The sequence below is a fragment of the Tachyglossus aculeatus genome, chromosome 10, assembly GCF_015852505.1.
Source record: "Tachyglossus aculeatus isolate mTacAcu1 chromosome 10, mTacAcu1.pri, whole genome shotgun sequence".
NCBI lineage: Eukaryota > Metazoa > Chordata > Mammalia > Monotremata > Tachyglossidae > Tachyglossus > Tachyglossus aculeatus.
In genome coordinates this window covers 20501565-20514718 of record NC_052075.1, presented here as the reverse complement: position 1 = coordinate 20514718, position 13154 = coordinate 20501565, and the positions used below count along the sequence as shown (strand labels likewise).

At 44.9% G+C, this 13154-nt stretch overlaps 1 non-coding gene across 1 annotated transcript; it reads left to right on the top strand.

The window, feature by feature from the left end:
* Window positions 1-12082: 12082 nt before the first annotated feature.
* On the top strand, window positions 12083-12219 carry LOC119933770. Its single transcript, XR_005452644.1, has one exon. It is a non-coding gene; the product is annotated as a small nucleolar RNA SNORA7 (small nucleolar RNA).
* Window positions 12220-13154: the final 935 nt, after the last annotated feature.

Sequence of the window (13154 nt, the reverse complement as noted above, 5' to 3'; positions counted from 1 at the left end):
CTGTTAAGATTTCCAGGTTCCCATCGAAACAACTCTCCCTTGCCCTTTCCCTTCTCCTTTCCCTTGTTGCTCCTCACAGGGAAGATGTCGGACACCAGGACAGACACAATGGCTGACACTTTACACACCTTGGGGAGCTTAGAGGAAAGAAAGACTGTTCTCTTTCTGGGATGGTTGAGTTCTCCCACCAGGAAGCAGTGAGGATGTAGAAGACCCTTGAAAGTCCCCTCTGATTGAGTTTGATGGTCATAGTCCCAGTCCCTGATATATATGTATATACATATTCCAGTGCTTAGAACAGTGCCTGGCATATAGTAAGCACTTAACAAGTACTATAATAATAATAATAATAATGGCATTTATTAAGCACTTACTATGTGCAAAGCACTGTTCTAAGCACTGGGGAGGTTACAAAGTAATCAGGTTGTCCCAAGGGGCTCACAGTCTTAATCTCCATTTTACAGATGAGGTAACTGAGGCCCAGAGAAGTTAAGTGACTTGCCCAAAGTCGCACAGCTGACAAGTGGCAGAGCCAGGATTTGAACCCATATATAGTATATATAAGTGCTTACTATATGCCAGGCACTGTTCTAAGCACTGGAATACATGCATGGTAATCAGGTTGGACACATGGAGCTCACAGTCTCAATCCCCATTTTACGGATGAGATCGCTGAGGCACAGAGAAGTGAAGTGATTTACCCAAGGTCACACAGCAGACAGGTGCTAGAGATGGGACTAGAATGCCTATCCTTCTGACTCCCAGATCAGTGGCCTATCCACTAGGCCAAAGTATGCTATGCTATGAAGAAGAAAGCATGACTCTCTATTAAATACCACAGACCAAAGCTACCTGGGGAAATAATCGTGCAAATTGAATCCTCCAGGCTCAGCTCTTGGCATAGCCACTTAGGGAAATTCTAGAAGGGCAGGATGGCTACCATATTTATTCTGGTTTCTAAAACATGACAGCTCATTGTTTGGGCATCAATCGATCGGTCGATCAACCAATCAACCATTTGACACAGAAGTTTTATTTGCTCCCTAGAATTCCATGACTCCAAAGCTTTTCCTTTCTGTTCTTTTTAATGGTATTTGTAAATGCTTAGTATGTACCAGGCCCTTTACTAAACACTGAGTAGAAACAAGATAATCATGTTGGACACAGTCCATGTCCCACATGGGGCTCACAATCTTAATCTCCAGTTTACAGATGAAGTTAACGAGGCCCAGAGAAGTAAAAGGGAGTTGTCCAAGGTCACACAGCAGACAAGTGGTGGACCTGGGATTAGAACCCAGGTCCTTGTGACCCAGGCTCTATCCATTAGGTCATACTGCTTCTTTGCTGCTGTCTTCCTTCAGCAGAATTCAATGAACATTCTTGTTTTATACTCCCACAGGGGCTTAGAACAACACTCTGCAATCAGTAACTGCTCATCATTAATTAATTAATTCATTCAGTTGTATTTATTGAACACTTGCTGTGTGCAGAGCACTGTACTAAGCACTTGGAAGAGTACAATACAACAATAAATATAGTCCCGGCCCACAATGAACTTATAGTCTAGAGGGGGAGAGGAAGACAGACATCAATACAAATAAAATTACGGATATGTACATAAGTGCTGTGGGCCTGGGAGGGAAGAAGAGCAAAAAGGGAGCAAGTCAGGGCTTTGCAGAAGAGAGTGGGAGATGAGGAAAAGCACGGCTTAGTCTCTGAAGGCATCTTGGAGGAGATGTGCCCTCAATAAGGCTTTGAATGGGGGGAGAGTAATCGTCTGTCAGATTTGAGGAGGGAGGGCATTCCAAGCCAGAGGCAGGATATGGTCGATGGTGGTGAGTGGTGAGATAGGTGAGAAATAGGCAGAGTGAGAAAGTTAGCATCAGAGGAGCAAAGTGTGTGGCCTGGGTTCTAGAAGGAGAGAAGCGAGTTGGGGTTGGAGGGAGAAAGGTGGAGGAGTGCTTTAAAGCCAACGATGAGTTTTTGTTTGATGCAAAGGTGGATAATAATAATAATAATAATCATGGCATTTATTAAGTGCTTACTATGTGCAGAGCACTGTTCTAAGCGCTGGGGGGATACAAGGTGATCAGGTTGTCCCACGGGGGGCTCACAGTCAATCCCCATTTTACAGATGAGGGAACTGAGGCACAGAGAAGTTAAGTGACTTGTCCAAAGTCACACAGTTGACAGTTGGCAGAGCCGGGATTTGAACCCATGACCACTGACTCCAAAGCCCGGGCTCTTTTCCACTCTGGAGCAGAGTGACATGTTCTGAACATTTTTGTAGAAAAATGATCTGGGCAGTGCAGTGATGAATAGACTAGAGTGGGGAGAGTAAGGGGGCTGGGAGGTCAGCAAGGAGGCTGATGCAGTAAACCAGATGGGATAGGATGAGCAATTGTATTAATGTGGTAGCAGTTTGGATAGAGAGGAAAGGGCAGATTTTAGCTGTGCTGTGAAGGTGGGATTGACAGGATTTAGTGACTGATTGAATATGTGGGTTGAATGATAGAGGGGAATCAAGGATAACACCAAGGTTACGGACTTGTGGGACAGGAAGGATGGTGGTGCCATCTACAGTGATGGGAAAGTCATGGGGAGGGCAGGGTTTGAGTGGTAAAATAAGGAACTCTGTTTTGGAAATATTAAGTTTGAGGTAACGGGAGGACATCCAACTAGAGATGTCTTGAAGACAGGAGTAAATGCAGTCCTGGAGAGAGGGTGAGAGATTGGGGAGGAGATGTAGATTTGGGTATCATCTGCATAGAGATGGTAGTTGAAGCCGTGGGAGAGAATGAGTTCTCCAAGGGAATGAGTGTAGATGGAGAATAGAAGGGGACCCAGAACTGAACTTTGAGGGACCCCCACAGTTTAGGGGGTGGGAGGCAGAGGAGGAGCCCATGAAGGAGACTGAGAATGAACTGCCAGAGAGATAAGTGGAGAACCAGGAGAGGACAGAGTCAGTGAAGCCAAGGTTGGATAACGTTTCCAGGAGAAGTGGGTGGTCCATAGTTTCAAAGGCAGCTGAGAGGTTATTTGACTGATTGATTGGAAGGCTATTCTGGGTTTCTGTGAGTCAACTTGGCTAAGTGGAGGCTGCTGCTTTGACTGATCTCTGTATGAGGGGTGCCATATGCTCTTTTCTTTTCCTTGAAAAAAACAACAAAGAAATGTTCCGCAAATCAAAAGAAAGGATGGGATCTCCCCACCACCCTTCCGTGACTCCTCTAGGCTCCTCAGTCAATCAATCAATCAATCAATGAGTGGTATTTACTGAGCGCTTACTGTGTGCAGAGCACTGTACTAAGTGCTTTGGAGAGTACAAGACACGCTTATTCTGGATTCAATCAAGCAATCATATTTCAATCCATCGTACTTATTGAGTGCTTACCATGTGTAGGACACTGTACTAAGCACTTGGGAGAGAACACTATAACAGAGTTAGTAGATACATTCTGTACCCATAACAAGCTTACATTCTAGAGGGGGAGACAGATATTTAATATAAATAAATTATGAATATGTACCTAAGTGCTGTGGGGAGGAAGGTGGATGAGCAAAAGGAGCAAATTCAAGTGCAAGGGTGACGCAGAAGTGGGTGGGAGTAGAGGAGATGAGGGTTTAGTCAGGGAAGGCCTCTTAGAGGTGATGTGTCTTCAGTGAGGCTTTGACGGTTGGCTGTAAAAAAAGGCATCAGCCTCTTTGCATTCACCACCCGTCTGTCTTCCTGGTGCGTCTCTTTATTTCCATTTGACTCTTTCCCCAAAACAGCCCCAGGCTTTGAGGCAGGCCCCAAAATGCCATGATGGAGCACCCCTTATTTCTTCTGCCAGGTGAGCCTGCTGTCCAGCTCACGTTCACAGACATAATGTTCTGATTGGTTCCAATTGGTTTGCAATCCCAGTGGCAAATCAAGGGGAGAAAAGTTTTTCAAAATAATTGGGAGCATTGTCTCTTGTCTTAAACCATCGAGTTATCGCCAACCCATAGCGACACCAGGGACACATCTCTCCCAAAATGCTCCACCTCTATCTGCAATCGTTCTGGTAGTGGATCCAGAGAGTTTTCTTGGTCAAAATAGGGAAGTGGTTTACCATTGCCTCCTTGCGTGCAGTAAGCTCGAGTCTCCATCCTTGACTCTCTCCCATGCCACTGCTGCCCAGCACAGATGAGTTTTGACTTGTAGCAGATTGTCTTCCACTCAGTAGCCACTGCCAAAGCTAGGAATGGAATGGATATGCCACTGCTTGACACTCCCTTCCATAGTCAAGACTGGTAGTCTACTGGAAACTCTCCAAATGTGACCCTGAAAGTGGAGGGAGCATGAGAAGCAGTGTGGCTCAGTGGAAAGAGCCTGGGCTTTGGAGTCAGACATCATGGCTTCAAATCCCGGCTCCACCAATTGTCAGCTGTGTGACTTTGGGCAAATCACTTAACTTCTCTGTGCCTCAGTTCCCTCATCTGTAAAATGGGGATTAAGATTGTGAGCCCAACGTGGGACAACCTGATCACCTTGTATCCCCCCAGTGCTTAGAACAGTGCTTTGCACATAGTAAGTGCTTAACAAATACCATTATTATTATTATTGTCAAGTAGCACTTTTTATTGTTGAGTTAATGAGGTATGGGAAAGGGTCTGGCCTTCTCGTATTTGGTTTAAACCGTTCCACTCAGTGTGTGCACTTAGGGTCTCTTATTGTGAAGATTAACGTTAATGTTTTCTCTTGATGAAGACCGTTTTACCCCCAACCTGGGTGGGTGGTAGGCTCCACATTTCCTGGAAGTGTCTTAATTCAATCAGTCAGTGGTATTCATTGAGTGCTTACTGTGTGCAAAGCACTGTACTAAGCTCTTGGGAGAGTGTAATAGAACAGAGTTGGTAGACGTGGTCTCTGCCCACAAGGAGAAGCAACGTGGTTTAGTGGAAAGAGCACGGGCTTGGGAGTCAGAGGTCATGGGTTCTAATCCGGGCTCCACCATTTGTCAGCTGTGTGACTTTGGGCAAGTCATTTAACTTCTCTGTACCTCAGTTACCTCATCTGTAAAATGGGGACAAAGACTGTGAGCCCCACGGGGGACAACCTGATTACCTTGTATCTACCCCAGCGCTTAGAACATTGCTTGGCATATAGTAAGCGCTTAACAAATACCAATATTATTATTATTAATAAGGAGAAGCTGTTTGGCCTAGTGGATAGACCCCAGGCTTGGGAGTCAGAAGGACTTGAGCTCTAATTCCACCATCTGTGTGCTGTGTGACCTTGGGCAAGTCACCTTACTTCTCCAGGCCTCAGTTACCTCATTTGTAAATGGGGATTAAGACTTTAGCCCCAAGTGGGACATGGCCTGTGTACAACTTGATTAGCATGTATCTACCCATTTGCTTAGTGCAGTGCCTGGCACATAGCGCTTAACAAGTGACATTTTTTTAAAGAGTAGCTTACAGTCTAGAGAGGAAGCCAGACATTAATATAAACAAAGTAGGGATATGTACATAAGTGCCTCATGCAAAAGGGATCCTTGTTTCACTCCCAGTTTTTCTGCTTTTAGAAATCAGCTCTTGCTCAAATTAGAAACCGAATTTGTGTCCGGTGACTTGTAATGGTGTGAAGAGAAGAGACCTCGGACACTGCTTTTGCCCTCCAGAACTGTTTGGAAAATTAAGGCCAGGGCCAATATTCCATAGGACTGGAATCTAAAGCAGAAAAAGCTGTGAGACTAGAAAACCCAATCCCAGCTCAGCCACTTGTCAGCAAGTTGACCTTGGGCAAGTCACTTCACTTCTCTGTGCCTCAGTTATCACATCTGTAAAATGGGGATTAAGACTGTGAGCCCCATGTGGGACAGGAACTGTGTCCAACTTGTATCTACCCCAGCATTTAGTATAGTGCCTAGCACATAGTAAGCATTTAACAAATACCATTAAATACCACTAGAGAAGCAGCGTGGCTTAGTGGAAAGAGCACAAGCTTGGGAGTCAGAGGATGTGGGTTCTAATCCTGGCTCTGCCACTTGTCTGCTGTGTGATCTTGGGCAAGCCATTTAACTTCTCTGTGCCTCAGTTACCTCATCTGTAAAATGGGGATGAAGACTGTGAGTCCTACATGGGACAATCTGATTACCTTGTATTTACCCCAGAGCTTACAACAGTGCTTGGCACATAGTAAGCGCTTAATAAATACCATAATTACTATTATTATTATTAAAAGAAAAAGTCAGCCTGCAGGAACTGTTTATCCAGGGATTGGGTTATCCCTTCTAGATTGTAAACTCACTGTGGGAAGGAAACATGTCTACCAATTCCATTGTATTGTCCTCTCCTGAGAGTTTAGTACAGTGCTCTGCACATGGTAAGCACTTAACAAATGCCACAATTATTATTTTTATTATTATAAGACTGAGCCCCTTCCTTCCTCTCCCCTTCTTCCCCCTCTCCGCCCGCCCCATCTTACCTCCTTCCCTTCCCCACAGCACCTGTATATATGTATATATGTTTGTACATATTTATTACTCTATTTTATTTGTACATATCTATTCTATTTATTTTATTTTGTTAGTACGTTTGGTTTCGTTCTCTGTCTCCCCCTTTTAGACTGTGAGCCCACTGTTGGGTAGGGACTGTCTCTATATGTTGCCAACTTGTACTTCCCAAACGCTTAGTACAGTGCTCTGCACATAGTAAGCGCTCAATAAATACGATTGATGATATGTGGTCAATCCTGCATGGATAGAACAAAGGAATCTTTGGGTTCAGGGCCTCAGGTTGTCATCCCGGAAAATTATCACCTCAGAGAGGGCTGGAGTTGGCTCTGGGTGGGTTTGGGGTTCATGGACCCTGGTTTGAGGGATGACTTCTTTAAACACTTCCTAGACCCTGTGCCCAATGGGGCTCTGCTGCCCCTCAACCCAAATTGAACCCAGAAATGTACCGGGCTTGAAGTTGGGGGAGTTGGACTGTAACAGCAGATTGCCTGGCCTCGATCCAACCTTGGCAAGAGAATGTATCCAATTAAATTGTTGTATTGTACTCTCCTCAGCGCTTACTACTGTGCTCTGCATGCAGAAAGTGCTCAATAAATATGATTGACTGACTGGCCATGGGTGACGTTCAAACAACTGCCTGCCACCTCTTCTAATTACTGCTGAGCAGTTCTCTCCAGTGGGGATCTCTGCATTTCGAAAAGATGCCCTAAGGATTTACTGTGTGATAAAAAGGGCCCAGTTTTTAAGATGAAAAATCTATTTGAGAAGTGACAGGTTGAAAAAGTAATAGAAAATGATACTCATTAATCTTTCCTTATGGCTTCTTCAGGCCTCAAATAACATTCCTACTCCTTAAGGAGATTTCCTGGCTCATGCTTCCAGGGAGAGAGGTTTCTGGCTTCCTTCTCATTGTACAACTTGATCAGTCAGTCAGTCATATTTATTGAGTGCTTACTCTTTGCAAAGCACTGTACTAAGCGCTTGGGAGAGAAGCAGCGTGGCTCAGTGGAAAGAGCATAGGCTTTGGAGTCAGAGGTCATGGGTTCAAATCCCAGCTCCGCCGCTTGTCAGCTGTGTGACTTTGGGCAAGTCACTCAACTTCTCTGTGTCTCAGTTACCTCATCTGTAAAACGGGGATTAAGACTGTGAGCCCCCCGTGGGACAACCTGATCACCTTGTAACTTCACTAGCACTTAGAACAGTGCTTTGCACATAGTAAGTGCTTAATAAATGCCATTACTATTATTATTATTATTACAATATAACTATGTAGCATGCATTCCCTGGCCACAATGAGCTTACAGTCTACTGGAAATGCTGTGAGGGTGCCCAAGATGGAGTTGGGGTTCTGACTCTTATTTTTGGAATGGGGTCCAACCCAGAGTCTGAGGAACACTCCCTGTCCGACAGAGACGTGGTGAGGGGGTGTTGGGCTGCTGAGAAATATAGAAAGGTTTCACCCGCTTCTTTCCTCAAGCTCAGCATGTCCACATCTGAACTTCTCATCTTCCCTCGCAAAGCCTCTCCTTCACCTCCCTTTCCCCATCACAGCTGACAACACCACTATCCTCCATATTCCCCAACTCTCGAGCCCTTAACCTTGACATTGTTTTCAACTCCTCCCTTTCCTTCAACTTTTGTGCTCAATTTGTCACCAAATCCTGTCAGATTTTCCTTCACAGCATCTCCAGAATCCATCCCTATTTTCCCATACATATTGTCACCACATGGTATAAGCACTGGCCATATTCCAATTCAACAACTGCATCAGCCACCTCCCTGACCTCCCTGCCTCCAGCATCTCCCCTTTCCAGTCCTTACTTCACTTAGCTGCCTGGATCATTTTTTAAAACACCTTTCTGCACATCTCCCCATGCTTCCAAAGCTACCAAGGGTTGTCTGTTAACAACTGACCAAGCAGCGTGGCCCAGTGGAAAGAGAGTTAGAGCCTCATGTGGGACAGGGACTATGTCCAACCTAATCATCTTTACATTGACTGGCACAAGTGCTTAATAAATACCATCATTATTATTGTTATTATTATCATTAATATTAATTATGTTCATGGACTGGCCTCCTCTGGAGACTCCCCTGCTGCCAGCACAGAGACTCTGCTCAGAGCAATGAAGCATCCAGCTGGCAAAGGGGAAACTCAATAACATTCAGCTCTTTATTGTCTTCTAGGACAAAGGGCAGAATGCTTCCTTTAGAAGTAATAATATTTTTTATTCACTTACTATGCCCTAGGGACTGTACTAAGTGTTGGTCTCGATACAAGCACAGGTTGGACCTCATCCATGTCCCACATGGGGCTAACAGTCTTAATCCCCATTTTGCAGATGAGGCAATTGAGGCCCAGAGAAGTGAAGTGACTTCCCCAAGGTCACACAGGAGACAAGTGGCAGAGCTGAGATTATAACCCAGGCCCTTCTGATTTTCAGGCTTTTGCTCTATCCACTTGACCACACTGCTTCTCCTAATAATGATAGTGGCAATGGTATTTATATTTATTTATTTATTTATTTATTTATTTATTTATTTATTTATTTATTTATTTATTTATTCCTTTCTCTCATTTTCTCAATTCCTCTTTTTTCTCCCTTTTTTCTTTCTTTTTCTTTTTTCTCTTTCTATATTCCTTTCTTTCTTTCCTTATTTCTTTCCTTCTTTCTTTCTTTTTCTTCCTTCCTTCCTTCCTTCCTTCCTTCCTCCCTCCCTCCAACCTTCCTTCCTTCCCTCCCTCTTTCCTTCTTTTCTTCCTTACTTCCTTCCCTTCCAGTTGGTAGTGACTCCACTAACCAGATTTGTGACACCCAATCCCTCACAAAGGTTGCGGCACTGCTCCTCACAAAGATGGCAAGAGCTTGACTCTTCCCAAAGAGGGTGATGGGTTTTCCCTTCACAGAAATGAAGGGCATGTTATGTTATGTAATTTATCTATCTGCCTCCCTCTAAGTTGGTGGCAGCAGGGTTGTGTGTCAGAAGGAATCCAAGTGTTCTGTTAGCAGGCTGGTAGCACTAATACAGTACATTGTGTCCAGTGGGCACTCAATCAATCAATCAATGGTACTGATTGAGCGCTTACTCTTTGCAGAGCACTGTACTAACCTCTTGGGTGAACACAATATCACAGAGTCACGTTCCCTGCCCACAAAGAGCTTACATCACTAGATTCTGCATTACTTGGGCTCTAATTTAAACAAGCCGGAAAGCTCAATCTGCTTTCTGAGAGGGGGATTTTTTTTTCCCAATAGAAGGCACTCAGTCAGACATCAGAGGGCCAGTTCCTGCTGTAGAGAACATATATTTAGGAAGACAGAGGGAGAGAGAACCAGAAAGACAGGAAGGGAGGCTGAACAGATGTATTTTCGTCAGAGAAGCGAACTTCAAAACTGCCTCATAAAACCCTGCCCAACTAAATGAGATAAGCAGTCCTTACTAGACCCCATTGCAGAGGCAAGCTGAGGAACGGAGAGGGCATTTAAGGGAACGGACTCCAATAAAAGGAGAGGTTTGAGCGAGGTACTGAATAAAGCTGTCATATCCCAACATGCAGTGAGAGAGATGGGGTGGGCCAGGGCAAGGGGAAACTGGCAAGTCCTGGAGAGTTTCCTGCCCCTGAATAAAAGTTCTGTGTGCGGCAGGCAGCTCTGTTTGAGGCTGCTATTTTGGCGGGGGATTGACAGTCAGGGCAGGCCTGTTGGTAAGAAAGGAGATATTGTATGGCCTGACCACAGAGGACTAGGCAGCAGGAGAATTATGACTTCATCTGTGTGAACGGCAAGTGGGCCTGTAAGCTTCCAGGAGACAGAGAAAAGGGCTAACTCTCCCACAAAAGTGATGTGGAGTCCTCCCAATAACCAGCCAATTGGTGGTATTTATTGAGCACTTTGGATGTAGGGCACTGTACTAAGCTATTCAGCGTATATCAGAGAGTTAGAAGATACGGCTCTGCCCTCAGGGAGAAGCAGCGTGGTCTAATGGGTAGAGCCCGGTTCTGGGAGTCAGAAGGACCTGGGTTCTAATTCTGGCTCTGCCACTTGTCTGCTGTGCGACCTTGGACAAGTCACTTCACTTCTCTGTGCCTCGTTACCTCATCTGTAAAATGGAGGTGAAGACTGTGAGCTCCATGTGGGACATGGACTGTATCCAACCTTATTGCTATGTATCTACCCCAGGGCTTAGAACAGTGCCTGGCACGTAATAAGTGCTTAACAAATGCCATTAAAAAAATTTGGTGGGGGAAACCGACAGAAAAAAATCAAAGGCAGGGAGAAGCAACAGAGAGATATAGGTTAGCTCACTGTGGGCAGAGAATGTGTCTACCAACACTGTTGCATTCTATTCTCCCAAGCGCTTAGTACAATACTCTGCACACCGTAAATGCTCAGTAAGTACCACTGCTTGATTGATAGGTGGGTACATAAGTGCTAATGGGGAAAGAGGGTGAAGGAAGGGGGTGATGGATCATAATAATAATAATTATGGTACTTGTTATCATCATCATCATCATCATCAATCGTATTGAGCACTTACTATGTGCAGAGCACTGTACTAAGCGCTTGGGAAGTACAAATTGGCAACATATGTGCCAAACACTGTTCTAAGCACTGGGGTAGATGCAAGTTAATCAGGTTGGACGCAGTCCCTGTCCCACATAATAATAATAATAATAATAATAATAATGATGGTTTTTGGTAAGCGCTTATTTATGTGACAAGCACTGTTCGAAGCACTGGGGTAGATACAAGGTAAGCAGGTTGTCCCATGTTAGGCTCACAGTCTTAATCCTCATTTTACTGATGAGGTAACAAGCCCAGAGAAGCAAAGCACTATACTGAGCACTTGAGAGAGTACAATTCAACAGACACACTCCCTTCCCACAATGAGCTCACCGTCACTACCCCTACTTGTCTGCTGGGTGACCTTGGGCAAGTGACTTCACTTCTCTGGGCCTCAGTTACCTCATCTGTAAAATGGGGATTAAAACTGTGAGCCCTGTGTGGGACAGGGACTGTGTCCAACCTGATTATCTTGTATCTACCCCAGCTCCTAGAACAGTGCCTGTCACATAGTAAGCGCTTAACAAATGTCATTATTATCATTATTATTACTTAGACTGTGAGCCCCATGTGGGACAGGGACTGTGTGTGACCTGTTTATTTTTTGTCTACCCCAGCCTTTAAAACAGTGCTTGACACATAGTAAGCGCTCGATCGATCCCATTATAATAATAATAATAATTATGACATTATTTCTGTTGTGATTCTCCTCTCCTTTCCCTCAGGCATTTGTCTCTCACCAGACAAATTTCTTAGTTCAATCAATTAGTGGTATTTATTGAGGGCTTACTGAGTGAGGAGCACTGTTTTAAGCACATAGGATGTAGCGTGGCCTAGCAGAAGGAGTCCGGACCTAGGAGTCAGGGGACCTGGGTTCTAATCCCGGCTCTGCTACTTGCTTGCTGTGTGATCTTGGGCAAGTCACTTCACTTTGTGCTTCAGTTTCCTCATCTGTGAAATGGGGATTCAATACCTGTTCTCCCCACTACTTAGATTGGGACAGGGACTGTTTCCAACCCAATTATTATGTTACTACCCCTCTCAGGACCTCACCTGGAGAGTTTCAGTACTCTACTAGTCTCGGCTAGGGGAGGGAGAGTCAAGCAGAGGCATACCCATTCCATTCCTAGCTTGGGCAGTAGCTAGCGAGCGGAAGGCAATCTGCTACAAGTCAAAACTCACCTGTGCTGGGCAGCAGTAGCATGGGAGAGAGTTGTAGGTGGAGAACTCAAGTTTACTCTGCAGAAGGAGGCAATGGTAAACCACTTCCACATTTTTACCAAGAAAGCTCTGTGGATCCACTACCAGAACGATCGCAGTTGGAGGTGGGGTGTTCTGGGAGAGTTGTGTCCCTGGAGTCGCTATGGTTCAGAGACGACTCCACAGCATAAGACAAGGTAAGACCCCAGTGCTTAGAACAGTGAAGTCTTAGAATGGAGCACATGGTGAGTACTTAACGAATACCTATTATTATTATTCAATATAACAATTGGTAGACACGTTCCCTGCCCGCAAGGAACGTACAGTCAAGAGAGTGAGTTCTAAGTGAAACACTGACCCTTTCATAGCAGAAGAAGGTATTTGCAACATTGGCTTTCAGCTGTTTTATTTGTTCAGAGATCCTGTAGAATACAAGGAACCGAGGCTCGTTTTGAGGTTCTCACACTCTGGTTTTAGGAGCAGATGAACTCGGTGGGACAGACTCGTCGACTGACTGGCCCCCTTGAAAGTCACAAATGGTCCTGTCCCCACCATGATTAGAGGTGCTGATACTCAGCTTGGACACAACTGCACAATGAGATGATGAGGAGGAAGGGAGAGGTCCCTGGATCTTGGAACGGGACGGGTGTTGGGGGTGAATTTTGAAACAGGAAAAAGGAAGAGGCCAGTGATTGGAGACCAGTTAGCCTTAGAAACACTTTCTCACGAAGATGCTATAGGATATCTTGTGGGGGCTTTTCCTGAAACCCTAGGAGCATGAAATTGGGAGTCATTCATCCATTCATTCAATTGTATTTATTGAGTGCTTACTGTGTACAGAGAACTGTACTAAGAGCTTGGGAAGTACAAGTTGGCAACATATAGAGACAGTCCCTACCCAACAACA